This window comes from Papio anubis, chromosome 3 (assembly GCF_008728515.1).
Source record: "Papio anubis isolate 15944 chromosome 3, Panubis1.0, whole genome shotgun sequence".
Classification (NCBI taxonomy): Eukaryota; Metazoa; Chordata; class Mammalia; order Primates; family Cercopithecidae; genus Papio; species Papio anubis.
Window position 1 is genome coordinate 101,579,513 of NC_044978.1, and position 12,678 is coordinate 101,592,190.

A 12,678-nucleotide genomic window follows, 5' to 3' on the forward strand; every position below is an offset into this window, starting at 1 on the left:
TGCTGCACTTGTACAGGCACATGTGTCGGTTTTGTCATATTTCTAACTATGTCTTTAACTACTTGCCTTTGATTATCTATGCATAGACAGTAAGTTGTAAGGTTAAATTTCTTATAGAACTCTCTTTTAGCTGCTAGCAAGTGGTTGAGAACTAATCTATTTTGATAGATAACATTTCTTATCTGAATTTCTTGCCAGGCCAGAATAGTCAAGGCTTGACCAGTTTTATTAGTGATGATTTCTAAAACAGTTTGCAACCATATGATTCAGTTGAGCATGTAAATGGAGGTCTAGTATCCCCATGAGCCATCTAGTGTCTAAGTAGCAGGCCTATAGTATTGTATAATCTTTTTAGGAGGTCATTCATCATCTTTTTAATTACTTATGGCTATGTTTCACTTTTCACGGGAAGCATAGACAGGGAAACCCAGGAATTCACCTGTCTTTATGGGCAGTAGGAAAAAGGTGGTTTAATAGTGCCAATAACACAACTACCTGTTCACTGGTCAGGCAGCTTAGTGTAGGCTGTATGTCTACATATCCAGTATAGCCCAGTGGGGGCTGTCCACTCCCACTGGGATTCTGGGTGAGCCCAAATGGTCTGCAACTTTGGAAATTTACTGAATGGATTTTTATCTGTATGGTTTTAACCCCACCATGTAACTGTTTTTGTGGTACCATTATACAGTTTTTGTCCTAGGCAACTAAGTCATCCTACAGAATGAGTGAATTCTTTCCTTTTTTTAAGCTATGCAATATTATCTAATAATTGAGATTTTTAGAACCTATAAATGATCAGGGTGATTCTTTTGGGTTGGGAATTTATCAGGAATCGGGTCTGTAGGCACTAATTCTCAGGCTTCTTATGGCCATTGATCTCCTATTACAGTTCTTTCACAAACATAACATTTAGAGACTGGGCTACATTCCTTGGATAGAATAGCATTATACAAACAAGTTTCTTTTAGAGTCCTGGTACACTTATAATAACCATAAAATAATAGGACTGTAGCAATCTTTTGTCATACCTCAGTGACTTGATGTATATATTGGGAACAGTCCTCAGTCTGAGGAAGGTCAGTTGAAGTCCTTACAGTACAAGCCCAAATTTTAAGGAAAATGAGTCCCGCGATGAGTTTTCTCATGCTCTGTGTGTGGACCAGTCAGCTTCCGGGTGTGACTGGAGTAGGGCTAGTTATCTGTTTCAGAGTCACTTTGCAGGGGTTGGTGAAGCTGCTCCCATCCACGTACAGCTCCCAGTCTACTATGTTTAAGGATGGTCTTGGAGGTTGGGCCCACTAGAATAAACTGAGTCCAATACTTCTACACAGTTATGTTTAACTGGGGTCTCTGATACCAGGTGCAAGGTGGCAGGGTTTAGGGTGTTGCAAACTTCAATGGTTATGTGGGAATTGTCACAGAGCAAGCTTTAGTACTAGTTAGTCTAGCATGCATTAGCTAATGATGTCCTTTGGTATTTATTGAAGTCACCACAGCATGGGGGGACTTTATGTTTAGGTTTTGCCTGAGCATTAGCTTATCTGCTTCTTGTGCTAATAGGGCTGTTGCTGCCAGGGCCCTTAGACATGGGGGCCAGCCTTTGGAAACCCCATTCAGTTGTTTTGAGAGATAGGTCACTGACCTTGGCCAGGGCCCTACAGTCTGGGTTAAAACTCCAACTACCAATTTTATTTTATTTTATTTTTTATTTTTTGACACACAGAGTGTAAAAAGTTTTGTCAGGTCAGGTAGCCCCAGGGCTGGGGCTGACTTGAGTTTTTCTTTTAACTCATGAAAAGCTTGTTGCTGTTGGTTGTAATAGATGTAGTTTATCTAATTTATATTTTTATTAACTGTCATCTACCAAAATATTGACTTAAATCCTGTAACTATTTGATTTCAAGCTTTAAATTGATCTGGTATTCCTTGCGGGACTCCAGTTGCATCTAAATAGATGTGAGAGTTGAAAGACCTATAAGGGGCTTCTCTCACTTTATGATGTTCTTATTTTTCCTCCCTCTGGTTGATGAAATGCCAGGGTGAAAGGGATAGCTAATTGGACTACAGTATAAGTGCCACTCCAGTTATTCGGCAGAGTGCCCAGTAAAGATCCACCATAATACCACCACACATTCTCTTGGGGATGAACAAGGGCTGACTGATTGATAAGCTCTTGAAAATTCTTAAGCTCATCGCATCCCTTCAGGTCTCCAAGGAATGCTAAGTTTCCTCCCTGTTGTGAGAGACACGAAGTGAACTTAATGTTGGGAGATGAAGGCTGGATGGCCCTCAGGGGCTGACCCGCAGGGTGCCGGACTTTGGGATATATTAGAGAGAGCTTGGCATGACTTATTACTCCAGGCTGTAGAATCCTGGAAAAGAGCTACCATGCAGCCCACACCTGGTCGACTGCAGGACCACCTTAGTGGAAGGGGGACAATCAGGGCCTCTGGCCTTCCATGTGCACAAGCATAATAATTGCTTTTGTTTAACATGTGAATGGAATATTTGATCTATTCCAACCAGGCATTTGCATCTTGGTATGCTGTCTTAATTGCCAAAGTTTGTTTTAAGTCTTTAACGTCTATGATCCTCTAGTAAAATGAATGTTTCCCATAGCACCTATTTTTATTAGTTTTTAGACCAAAGAAAGCTAAACACCATTTGATATTTAACAATGCTTTTTGTGTGATTTTTATACTAGATAAGCTAAATTTTACCTTTATATTAGTGTGTTATTAATGTTAAACTTAATTTTAATAAAACCTTGTAGACATATTTACCTAATTTTTAATGTTTGACCATAAGGTAAGATTTTATAGACTCTTTTTAACCTTTTATAATTTTTGTTAAAGAGCAGGTTGGTGCTTTAAGAAAAACCTGTTGCATTTTTACTTTAGTGTCCAGTTCACAGAAAAACTGGATGATACCCTTTTGACTTTAGCTAATATGTTTACATGCAGAATTTTCTTTACAATTAACATTTTAAAACTTGCTTAAACTTTCAAAACAATAATTTTTTTAAAACCTTTTAATGTAGGTAAAAATCCACATTCTTATGCCTCCTTATAATCCTTTTACTAAAGGTTTATTTTACTTTTCTTATACACCTTGCACATTAACTGTTTTTTCAATAGTACTCAGGAGGCCTTTTTACTTTTAAATTATACAACATTTCTTGCATAAATTCTTTTTTATAACATTTTTTTCTTTCATGACTTTTGGAGACAATTCTTCGACATGTCTCAACTTTCTGACTTCTTACAAACATTTCTTTCTTTAAACAACCAGTTAATTTATTTCAGGACAAGAATTTACCATATAACACTCTTTTAACATAAATTCTGCTTCCCCCCCCCCCCTTTTTTTTAAGATAACCATTCCTTTTTTTTTTTTTTTAAAGTGAACTTTCTTTATGTCTGTGGACGAGACTGTCTACGGCCACAAGATTAGAAGTTACTATAATACATGTTACACTGTTAACGTTTAGGAAACTTTACTTTTGTTGAAAACCTTATAAGTTTAGGATTTCAATTATCCTTTGCTATTAATAAGACTTTGTTTAGTCTAAATTAACTTAGAATTGGTATAGATGGCCTTTCTTTCTTTTTTTTTTTCTGTTAGCAAAGCAGCTGCCGCTCCATACCTTTGAAACAAGGCTTCCTTCTGATGGCCAACTCACCTCTAATGCTGGCCCGTCTATTTCACACAAAGTTCTAAGTTTTCCTGGTGTCATAGTAACACCATAAGCTCCTTTAAATCCTTTCTTGAAATTTTTCAACATAGTTGCTAGTGGGGTGGGCTTACTTTGTGCCTGATCCATGTCTCCTCTAGACAAAACACCACACTCACACCACATGCACACTACAAAACAAAGAATGGGTAAAAAGGGCACACACACACTTTTACAGTTTACGCCAAACCAGAATCAAAACTAAAATCAGAGTATCAAGAAATCCAAGCCAGGTCAAAACCAAAACCAAAGTATCAAGCAATCCAACTCAAGTCAAAAACAAAAACCAAAGTGCAGGTACAGGCACACGGTGGATGTTCAGGCCACGCTTCCACTCAAATGGAGTAGGCAAGTTCCCAAGACCAGTCGTGTCAAGCAATTCAAACCAAGTCAAAACCAAAACCAACACCAAGGTGCTGATAAAGGCCTGCCATGGGTGATTAGGCAACACTTCCACTCAAATGGAGTGGGCAAGTTCCAAAGACTAGTCTTACTAAGTTTCAGATGTCCAGACTCCAAGTGCCAGTTCCTTCCCAGTGTTCAGCCACTGCATTGATCCTACATGGGGGCCTGCCACACACTGCTCTGGCGACGTGTCCCACTGGGGCAAATGCCTACTTGGGAGCGCTCTCAGGATCCATGTCGCTCAGGTTGGTCAGAGTGCCCCACAGGGATGTTCCACAGGGCAGGCTAAAGCCACCTAAAGACCTGCCTCGACCATCCGTTAATCACCTCGCTTCCTGGTCAGGGAACCAAGAAACGTAGCAGGATGAGCCGCTGACAAAATCCCTCAGACACCGAGATAGTGAAGGGAGTGGCTTTAATCAGCTGGGAGCATCGGCAGGCTAGCGTCTTAAAATCTGAGCTCATCAGGTGCTCAACTTCTGTCCCTTTTAAGGGTTCACAACTCTAAGGGGGTCCATGTGAGAGGGTCACGATTGATTGAGCAAGCCAGGGGGTACATGTCAGGGGCTGGGAGCACCAGTGCTCAGAATGAAACAGAACACAATGGGAGTTTTCACAATGTCCTTCCATACAATGTCTGGAATCTATAGATAACAGCAGTTGCTAGGTCAGGGGTCGAATTTTAACTACCTGGCTTAGGTCAGGCAGGCCCAGGCCTGGTTTCGGGTCTGGTTCCTTGGTTTGGGCGCTGGGCTACCTGCCTTTAGTTTTACTTCTGCTTCCTTTTCTGAGTATAAAGCAGTATAAAACAATATAAAAGGGTCTCTCTCTTCCCTCATTTCTCTTAGAGAAAGACTTTCCTTACTGGGTCTGTCTGATATCCCATCAATACATTTTTCAAGTCTCAGTTCCTCTCCTTCCTAAGTTTCTCTGACATCTCTGCCCCTTCCTTTATCACCCAGCAAAATGCCAGCGATGTTAAATTTCCGTTAAATTTATTGTACATTTCTTCTTTCTGCTGTATTATGAATTCTTTGAAGACCAGAAACCTGCATTTTTGCTTCGTTATTCCCAGCATTTAGCATAGTGCTTGCCACATGACAGTCGCCCAGTAAATGTTTATTGAGATGAATTGAATTGTTGCTAAAACTGATCTATGTCCATTCCTCATTGATATAGCTCAAGACAAAATGGTGAAAAAGTACAAACTTTTTTTTTTGTCTTTTCCATTTTTCTCAGACCTGCCCCTTTTTCACCATCTTAAAATCTACTTATCAGTCTAGTTTTAACATTGCTTTTGAAGCTTGACTAGCCACATAGACAGTCCCACTCTATTTGACTCCTTCAAGACAACTTCCAAAGTTTTCTCCCAGTCCAAACAAATGCCACAGAAGAGGAGACCAAAGCAAAGGTTAGGGAAGAACCTAAAGACAAGTCTGGGTTGGTATTGGGATACTAGGATTGGACTGAATCCCCCTCAAGGGCCCCACCTTATCATCCTCCTTACCCCCTCTCCTTTCCCTAATATCCTTAACAAACACAAAATTACATTTCTTTACATCCCTCTCAGACTCTGTGAATATTCTTTTCTCTTCTCCATTTTGGAGAAGTCCTTCCCCCTCCGCTGCCTGGATTTCTGATGCCTCCTGGCAAATAGTAAGTTACTATGATCACTTGAGAACAGTAGGTAGTCATGGTCCATAACCAGTTATCTGATCTTCAGATGCTTTCATAATAGCATCTGAAAATAGGAGAGATTAAACTCCAGGACTACATTTTTTCCCCTTGAGAAGCTGCCTATATATACTTATTAAAGAACCTCAATCATTTCACCCTGAAATCCCCAGTGCGATATTGACCCATCTGAAGGGTCAGAAAGTTGTCCAGCAGCAGCAGAAACTATTGAAAACTCTTCCCTGTTTGGGATTTTTTAGGGCTGATTGACAAAAGGAGGGCGGAGAACAGCAGGCGAAGTGAATTCTGTTTCTGATTGGGGCAGGGGCAGGGGTAGTAGAGACGCTTCACTTGGTTTGTTCTTATTCTTTCTTGTCTCTAGGTTTCTTTAACTCTTAAAACCATCTTTTCCTATTCCTAGTTTTATCTTTCCTGCTCATGGGTTCCATCACATTTATTTAAATATTTATTTGTTATTTCTTGAATTCATTCATTCAATCAATCGTTTCAAACAGATTTAATTGAATACCTAGGATATTTGTCAGGGTAAGCAATGCTAACAATATGCTCAGGAGTTTTGCACAACAAAGGTTTATTTCTTGCTCATTTAAAACCTAAAGTTCAGTGTGCATGTTCCTGCTAAGGCAGTTCACCTCCCATGGATGAGGCAGAGATTTCATTTCTTTCATCTTGTGGCATAGCTATATTCAAGGCTGTGGGAGTTTGCATCCAGCCATATGGATAGAGAAAGAGCCCATAAAAGTTTGAGTTGTATGATTGCCAGGTCTGTTAGTGCAATATATTACACTCATTCATGTTCTATCAGACAGAACCCTGTCATGCAATTCCATGTTCCAGGCTGGGAGCGAGTGGATGCAGGAGTACAAAAACATGTATTAAAGTTGAATATCAGCCACACGTGATTGCTCATGCCTGTAATACCAGTATTTTGGGAGGCCAAGGTGGGCAGTTCACCTGAGGTCAGGAGGTCAAGACCAGCCTGGCTAACATGGTGAAAACCCATCTCTGTAAAAATACAAAAATTAGCTGGGCATGATGGTGGGCACCTGTAATCCCAGCTACTCAGGAGCCTGAGGCAAAAGAATCGCTTGAACCTGGGAGGCAGAGGTTGCAGTGAGCCAAGATCACGCCATTGCACTCCAGCCTGGATGACAGAGTGAAACTCTGTCTCAAAAATAAAAATAAATAAAAATAAATAAATAAACAAATAAAGTTGAATATCCAGGACAAGGAGGATTGATAAACACAATGCCAGGCACTTTGCTAAGTACTGGGAATTAAACCAAGATAAATAATGCTTAGTGTCAGGAGCTCAGAGTCCAGGGGACCAGACACACTGTGGAGACTGAAGCAACTCTATCTTGGATGCTAATCCACCATGCTGACTTTTCATTAACCCCAGTTCTGGGAATGGATCTGAGATTTCTACTTTCACATACTTACCATAAATTCTGCCCTTAGGTCAAACAATCTTGATGTTATCGTAAACACATACTTACCATAAATCCTGCTCTTAGGGAAATGTCCTGTGGTATATAAGCTCTGGGTCTGGAAGGTAGCAATGCGGGAATCCACCATCTCATCTCAAGGCTGCCTGAGACATGGTTTCTGTTCACAAATCATTATTAAATGTTTCTTTCTGAGAAACTGGATTTGTCAGCCTCTTTCTTCCACTTCTCAGCTTCCTCGGCCTTTGGGGGTAGGTGTGTATAGACCTACTCTCTGTAATACACACATAAACAGAAAATTAAATGTACTACAGTATAAACAAGTATTAGACCTACTCACTGTGGAATACACACATAAACAGAAAACTAAATATACTTCAGTATTAACAAGACTAAATTAATTTATGCTCTTAAATTAAAATAGCTTCATGAGGTAGGTACTTTTATTCTTATTTTTATTTATTTATTTTTTTAGATGGAGTCTCTCTCTGTCACTCAGGCTGGAGTGCAGTGGCATGATCTCAGCTCACTGCAACCTTTGCCTCCTGGGTTCAAGTGATTCTCCTGCCTCAGTTTCCTGAGTGGCTGAGATTACAGGTGCACGCCACCATGCCCGGCTAGTTTTTGTGTTTTTAGTAGAGATGGGGTTTCACCATGCTGGTCAGACTGGTCTCAGACTCCTGACCTCGTGATTCACCCAACTTGGCCTCCCAAAGTGCTGGGATACCAGGCATGAGCCACCGCACCCGGCCATTATCTTTACCTCATACACAGGAAACTGAAGCGCAACAGTTTAAGGAATTTGCTCTGGGTCACACTGCAAACAAGTGACCAAGCCAGGATTGAAACCTGGGTAGTCTATCTCTAAAGTTTCAACACTGAACCATTACATTATATTGTAACGAGGAAGAGATATACAGAGTGTCCAGGACTGCAGGGGAGACCCAGCTGGGAGTGGGATGAATGAAGAGTATTCTGCAGTTGATAATCTCTGAACTGAGCTATAATGGCCAAGTTGGAGTTATCCAGTTTTGGGGCAGGAAGAATTCTAGCAGAGGAAACCGGATGGGTAAAGGTAGAACAGTGACAAGCATGTTAGTGTTTCCCAGGATCTACAAGTAGTTTGATATCATGGATCAAGGTCCAGGCTGAGAGTGGAGAGAGGGTGGCTGTAGAGGTAGATGGGGCCAGGTCATAGAAAGCATTTTATGGAACAGTGAGGGGCCAAGAATTTATCCTAAGCCGTGAGAGCCTTTGAAAGATTCTAATTTGGATAATTTTCATTTAATCTATATTCCACTGGTGGCTATGTGAAAGATGTATTGGAGCAGGCCAAGAACACCGGCTGAAGGATCAGTTAAGAAACTTTTAAAGTAGTCCAGGAAGGTTAAAATTTAAAATATCTTTTTTCTTATGAAACAAATAAAATGTTAGCAAACTCTTGAATATTATTTACTATGTGCAAAGTATAGCCATTGATTTATCCTCACAACAACCATGTGAAAAAGACATTGTTATAATCCCCATCCTATAGATGAGGAAACTGGGGCACAGATTGTTTGTGTAAATGGGTAGTAACTGATGGCTTTAAGACTCAACCCTCTGCAGTCTAGTTCCAGAACCTATACAATGAACCCCTAGTGTAAATGGTCTCCCTATAGGAGGTATTGAAACACTTTACAGAAGATACAAAAAGCTGGGTGAGATATGCGTATGAGGAAGAGGACTTGAGCAGCAGAGTCAGCAAGATGTGAGCCAGTTGCTGGGTACAGAGACGGCCTCCTGAGGAGCCAGAAAGAGGGGGTCTTGGAGGCAAGGTCAGGAGGTCAGGTGTGCCTCATTTTACAGATAAAAAAATTGAGGCACAGAAAAATTTCAGTAACTCACCTAAAATCCAAATAGCAAGAATGTGAGTCTCAAAGACAGAATATGAAGCAGGTAGTTATTTCTGGGTTCATATTCTTAATGCTTTCTCAATGCTTTAAATTACTATGCATTATTGACCCTATTTGTTCCAGATCCAGTTATTTAGAGTGAAAGGCATTTTTCTGGAGTAGGAGGAAATCTTGGATCAATACAAAATTTAGAATTGCTCCAACCCATTTTCACAAAGATCAGTAAACACCTTTTATCAATAACAAAACAGAGAGCCAGTCACGATGGTTCATGCATGTAATCCCAGCATTTTGGAAGGCCAAAGCAGGTGGATCACTTGAGGTCAGGAGTTCAAGACCAGCCTGGCTAAAATGGTGACACCCTATCTTTACTAAAAATACAAATATTAGCCTGGTGAAGTGGTGCATGCCTGTAGTCCCAGCTACTTGGGAAGCTGAGGCAGGGGAATTGCTTGAACCCAGGAGGTGGAGGCTACAGTGAGCCGAGAATGGACCACTGTACTCTAGCCTAGGTGACAGAGCGAGACTTTGTAAAAGAAAAAAATAAAAAAAAATTTACAAAACAGAAGTAGCTGTAAAATATATACCACCTTGGTAAGGGTGAGAGCCCTTACCTAGTAAACTTTGTTCATGGTTTGCTATTGAGTTGATCCTCACAGATATTATGAGGTTGTTTTAAATCTATGTACATCAAATCTGGTGGTGTTGGGAAGTGTCTTCATTTACTTAAAGTTCTCTTGGGGCCTCCCTGCTTTCATTTTCTATTATCCTGAAGTATGCAGCCCCCACCCCAGGGCTACCATAACAGGGCTGACTGCATAATTTGTGGGACAGAGCAATGCGCAAATGCAGAGGCCCTTATTCAAAAATTAGTAAAGATTTCAAGATGGCAACGACAGAGCATTTGACCAAGTGACTGATCTTGAGGCCCTGCGTGAGTGCGTTAGGTCACACAACCATGAAGGTGGTCCAGGTGCTGGTCCTGTCCAATACTTAGCTCAGTGGTTTTCTGAAGTCACTGTTTGTAGTTTGTAGTTCTGCTGATCACTAAGTTTATGGTATTCGTGTCTTTAAATTGCTAAATTTGCTCATTGGTGGGCTCCTTATGTTTAAGGCTTTCTTAGTTTCCCTCATTGTCCAGGAGCATACAAGTAAATGACCCGGAAAGAATCCTATTCCTTTCTCTGAAAGGCAATCTGTCCATCTCAATCAGGTCCTGTCTCTGCCTCCTGGGATCTGGGTAAGGCTACTGGTCAAAGGGAAACAGAGGCCTTTTTGGTTTTAAAAAAGTGACAAAGAGGTAAGAAAAAAGGGGATATTTTTGATACATATAACTATCACAAGATTCGTTTCAAGAATATATAAAGATCCCCTATAAATCAATAAGAAAAAGACAACATAAAAATGGGCAAAAGATCAAGCATTTCACTTAAATTATGAATATTTCAATCATCTTATGAAACTATACTCTGTCCATGAATAATTAGGGAAATGCAAAATAGAACTACAAAGATACCCTTTGGTGTTTGTCAGTTGACAAGGCAAAGCTTGTTAATACCAATTTTTGGTGAAAATATGGATCATTGGGAACTTGAAAATTGGTCCAACAACTTTGGGAAAAGATTTGGTTTAGTCCAGTAAAGATGAATATGTGTATATCCTACACACCAGTGTACATCCCTTAGCTGAGCACCTGTGTTCAAAGAGTGGTCCCCAAACCAATAGCCATGGGAGGTGGTTACCTGGATGTTTGCTACAAATGCAGTGTCTTAAGTTCCAGCCCAGACCACTGAATCAGGATCTGCAGGTGACTTATGTGCACACTACAGCCTTAGAGGATCTTCTCTAGGACACTATTTCTTTTACATTCTTGACACAGACTTATGTTAAGAAAGTCTTAAAGTAAGAAATACATTCTAGGACATAACATAGCCTCACATCCCACAAAGTGAAACAAATGTTTCATGAAACAGTATTTACCAGATGACTCACATTCCATTCTGCTGTTTTAAATTATAGTCTACACTGGTGGTTGAGACTTGCTAAACTGACTCCACTAATGGATGGAGTCTTGTCTGGAAAACACTATCTTAGAGAAACTCTTACACATATTCTCTGGGAAACAGAAAGGAATGTTTGTAGCAGCAATGTACATACTACTGAATACTTATACCCTGGAGTACTACATAGCAATGAAAATTCATGAACCATTGCTCTTTACATCAACAAGGATGAATCTCATACATAATGTTGAGTGAAAAGAAGCCAAAGTTGCAGAGTGCATATGGTATAATCCCTTTATGTAAAGTTTGACAACACGAAAAGTTGCATATTTCTTAGAGATACAGTTATGTGAAGCTAGAAAGACAAGCAAGACATTGATTAATGCATAATTTACGACAGTGGTTGAGAGGTTAGGATTAAGGTAGAGCCTGCAGGAGGTGTGAAGGTGATGTAGTTCTTTAAGCAAGGTAATGGTTACATGGGCATTCATTTCTTTGTTATTCTCCATACCTTGCATATTATAAATATTCCTTTGTACATATTTAATATCAACAACAGCAAAAACAAAGATAAAGAAAAGGCTGAAGATCAAAGCATTTGTAAATACAGCTTCCAAAAAACACATCTTTAGAAAGAAGCTTTTTATTTCTTAAAAAACAAAAGTAAATTTGTTAGAAAAAAATCCACTACCCTCTCTTCTATATGACTTATGTGATAAGATGAAAGCACCAAAGTTGATTTAGAAACCACCCCTGCAACATAAATATCCTTTTAATCACTGTGTTGGTCAACATATTCAATTGTAGTACTTTATTCTTTCATTTCAATGTAAGAAAAACATGGTTTTTCTGTTGGCAATTATGCTCTCACATTACAATGGGGGCAGATGTCTGCACTTAATCCAAGAAATTATCTGCATTTCAATGTTGTGAATATCCTTCATGATAATTAATAACAGGCTGTATAAGCAGACCCTTTCACCTCCCTGACAAATTCAACCAAATTGGTGATACATAACCGTCTACAAACCCATATGCCATATGCTCTATTCAGCATTCCTTTTGGTGCTGGACATTAACTGGTCGGGATTTATTAGGCCCTCATCTTTTTCTGAGTTTTCAATTTCTTTGTTATTTATTCTTTACCAGCCCTGAAGAATAGGGCTTGATTGCTACTTCCATTTTGCAGGGAAGGGAGTGAGAGGTGAGATAATTTACCAAAAGTGGAAGAATGAGATGGTGGCAGGCCCGAAATGAAAGCTATAGTCCCAGGGGTGAATTTAGATTCCACCACCTTTGTGAGCGGATGCCGGCGATGTGTTTATCACACACTTTCATCCAAGGTTGCTAAAGCATTTCATGAATAGAAATCCTTTTCCTCCTGGTCTCTATGGCTCCTGCAGGATGTATCACACCACTTAGCACCTATATTGCTCTTATGTGCTTCTGTTTTCTTCTTTACAAGTTCCATTTGTGTAAAGGATTTAAGTGTCTGATAA